The 3772-nt window shown below is 54.0% G+C and overlaps 1 protein-coding gene across 2 annotated transcripts in view; it reads left to right on the top strand.

Annotated features, from left to right (window-relative positions):
• Positions 1-3772, top strand: part of HTR2C (5-hydroxytryptamine receptor 2C) — a 391327-nt gene that overhangs the window by 121557 nt on the left and 265998 nt on the right. The gene's annotated exons all lie outside the window — the stretch shown is intronic.

Here is a 3772-nt window from a genome sequence, read left to right on the forward strand (position 1 = left end):
CGGAGAAGCAGAAGGCAGGAGGGAGGCAACGCGTGAGGCCCTGCTAGCTTGGCCGCAGGAGAAAGCCAAGCGAGGAGCCACTGGGGTAGTGCTGGAGGGAAGCAGGCTTGGCTTTCTGATCAGCTGCTGGTTTGAACAGAAATGCTTCAAATGCCTTCCAAGAAAGCTCCTGCAGGTTTCACTGGAGATTGTCTGATCTGCTGCATTCATAAGGGTGCTAGTTTACTGGTTTCAAATGGAGCAAGTGGGTCATACAGAGCAACACACTACTGGTTTCTCCCAGTACTTATTTAGACACACAACCCTTGGAGAAAGTCTCATTGTTTGACATTGCAGTGACAGTGACGGCGGTTGCACACTTCATGCCACGAGGGTCTATACCTTTTGTCCAAACAGTTGCTGGAATCTAAAAATTCAGGTCCTTCTGGCAAAAGCACTTTTTCTTTAAGAGTCCCTTTGCATTTTGTATTTATGCTGTGATAAACTTGTTAATCATGGCAGAAATAGCAAAGGCGCTACACATGCACCCAATTTAAGGTGCCATAAATTGGCAAACCAGCCATAAATATGTTCCACATATAACGTAGATCACTTTTTATGGCTGGTTTGTACGGCGCCTTAAATGGAACATACACTGGGGCTGTCCTTGGCAGAGGCCTGCCAATCATCTGAGTAGAAGGCAGGGTAGATTTGCATCTTCCAGACCAACCGAAGTGCGCGTGAGAGCACAAAACAACCGCAGACTCTCCCTACGCCTGAAGAAGGGTGTTGGTACCCGAAAGCTTGCAAAGAACAATTTTTCCAACTATTTAGTTGTTTTAATAAAAGATATCACATCTACCCAAAGAACCTCGCCTGTCCGCGTGTGTGTGCTGACGTGCGTGTGTGCATATCACAGGCTTTCGCGAGCTGAGTGTCAGAACCAGCCCCAGGTCCCCACCAAGCGGGGCTGGCAATCTGGCCTGGGACTGCCCTGGTTCCCCCACTGGGCCAGGGGCTGCCCAGGAGCTAAACCCTAATGCCCTTTCCAGCCCTGTACTGCAGTGTTGTGTTCAGCTGGACACGCCATAAAGACATCAAAGAGAGGGCAGCGAAGGCTGAATGTGCCGCGCACGCTCCGGCGTGTCCTGCGATGGTGCCGAGTGTCGCTGTGCCCTGTGGGGTAACGGGTGGGTCAAGAGGAGGACGGCGGGGGTCAGGCTCCATGGCCTCCGGAGGGCCAAGCCAGCTCTGTCCTGTGCATGCCTGTGTGATGAGAAAGGGACTTATAATAGCAGGAAGGAGATGCAACTAGTTCAGCATGCGCGTGGCGGTCCGGCCAGCACAGGCACTCGGAGCGGGAGGAGCACGTCTCCCAGATTTCTTGGCTGAAAAACAGGAAAAATAGGCCAAGCTTTTGTAATAATAATAATACCAATTGGCAGGAAATTGGAGTCTCTGCCAGTTTGCAAATAGCACAGAGAGTTCAGCTTTTCCCATGCCGCTCCGCACAGCCGGGAGCTGAGGTCGGGTGGTTTGTGTCGGCGTCATCCTTCCCGCAGCATCCCGCAGAAATGCACCTGGCTTCAGGGGTGCCGTTGTGGTAGTTAGCTCGTGGCTGTGACTGTCCCCGGGAGCCCATCTCCCTGGCCGTGCTCATCCTGGCTGGTGACCTTGTTACGTCCCAGTGTCATACTGGTTATGGCAGGCGATGGAGACTTAAGGTTCAGCCAGATGGCATTGTAATAGCTTGCTTTCAGTGTTTAGATTGGTTGTGAACTTCCCGGGGGAGGGCTGTTTGGAGAAACCAGAAGGTTCTTGTAGCTGCTTCTCCTTGTCACGTCCATCTCTTGCCTTCTTTGGCCAGCCCTTGGCAAGGGCGAGTTGCGATGCTGCCCAGATGAATGCAGATGTCTGCAACGTGCCAAGACTAGATGAGGGGTCAGCCTGGGAAGAGGCTAGCTCTCAGGACTCGGAGACCTGCTGCGTGGTGGCTGTGAGTCAGAGTCAGGGTTGGAGCAAGCTTCCCGTCTGAGCCATTTCCCTCATTAGCCAGGAGCTGCCGTTTCCGAATCCTGCCGTCCCGTCAAAGCAGGGCTCGGCAGAGCCAACCGACCGATCGGACCCCCCCATGGGCAGTGCATCCACCAGCCAGCAAAAGCACATTAGTTGGCTTTGAAAGGGGCTCATTTCCAGGCTCTGTACAGGTTCGACGCCCACTTGCATGCATGTCTACAGTATAACATGCACGGGCCCGTAGTGCTCATATCCCCCGTGCCACGGGCCACGTGCTGCTCAACAAATGAACCTTCCTGGGGCCTGCCTCTGTCTCCATGTGCTTGCTTCAGACCGGTGCTCCCCCCAGTCGAGACGCGGAGCAGACAGACGTGCCCGTAGCTGGGAACGGAAAGGCCCGTGGAGGGAGCGCTGCCTCTGTGCAACATACCTGTACGCGGACTTGAGCTGTCCTGAAATCCTGGTTCAGGACAAGATCAGGGAGAAGGACTGCAACGAGACCTGGCTCGAGGCACGTTTTCCAAGCTGCCGCTGCAACTGGGAGCAACCTGAGTTTCTTTCATCGTATGGCTACTGGCAAGGCATCCTCTGCGCTTCGCGAGGCCATAACCGCGCTATGCGGCCAGACCGCCCATGCTGGAAGCCCCCTCCAAAAGCATCAATCAGGCTTTAGAAAAAGGTTCAATGTAATATTTATTAATCTAGCACAGTGCTTCCCACTGCTAGTAATTGATGGCCTTCCCCTTTAACTACAGTAAGCTGTGGCAACTGCCTCTATTAATCTTTCTGGGAAACTTGCAGAAAATATGTCCTGATTCAGATGAGACGAATCGTTCAGGCTTGCGCCAACTGCAGCTTCTTTTGGACAAACGGGCTTTAAATTCCTAAGTGGGTTATTCACCTTCCCCCAATGCCGCGTCTCCCTGGTATTCGGAGGCGTGCAAGGTACCGGCCCCAGATCAGGAAAACTTTTAGACCTGCGGCTGAAGCGATGGTGCTGCTGCAGCGCGGCGCAGGGACCTAGGAGGTCTTGGCAGGTTGGTCTGGCTGCATTTTGGAAAAATCCTTTCTGTGTCCAGCGCAGCTGCGATAGAGAACGGAGCCGGATCCCAAACTGCAGGACATCTGGCAGCCTCCGCTGAAACCGGCAGAGTGAAGCAGAGGACTGGGTCCACGGTGTTTGCGGTTGTTTTTATAGGTGTGCATGGGGGGTGGGGTGTGTGTGCAAGTGTGGCGCTGCTGAGTCTGAGTGACCAGAGCACGTTGTAGTTTGGTGTCTGGGATCGTTGTGCATGGGCCTGAAGTGACAGGAGACCCCAGCAAGCGGGGAGGCCATAGCCCCAGGGGCTGGTGCTGACCCACGGATGCAGAGGCCCCTGTGCCGTGTCTCGGGTGGGTGCTTTATCCTGAGGACCTCATGGGACCCCGTCCTGGCCCCCCCCCGGTTATTCTGGCCAGAAACCCCCCCCATGGACAAGTCCTTAGAGCACTGAATGGGAATGAAACCAGTAGTTTCCTGCCAGAATGACTCCCTAGCCCTCTGGAAATGCAGAGAAGTGAAAACCCACCCAGGAGCTGGCTTCGTTCCTGGTTGTCCTAGATACTTCTTTATTTAAATCTTTATGTGGTTTTAAGAAAGAAAAGTCTGTTGGAAAGATTGTTGGCCCGTTCGTGGTTGATTTTTGCACGGTGCCTCAGGGCAGGGGAGGATCTTTGTCCGCTCCGCGTTGTCCTGTATTCTTATTCTCATACGGGGTTGATTTCCCCCCCGCCCCCC

Source organism: Alligator sinensis, unplaced genomic scaffold, assembly GCF_000455745.1.
Source record: "Alligator sinensis unplaced genomic scaffold, ASM45574v1 scaffold1059_1, whole genome shotgun sequence".
In the NCBI taxonomy this organism is placed as follows: domain Eukaryota; kingdom Metazoa; phylum Chordata; order Crocodylia; family Alligatoridae; genus Alligator; species Alligator sinensis.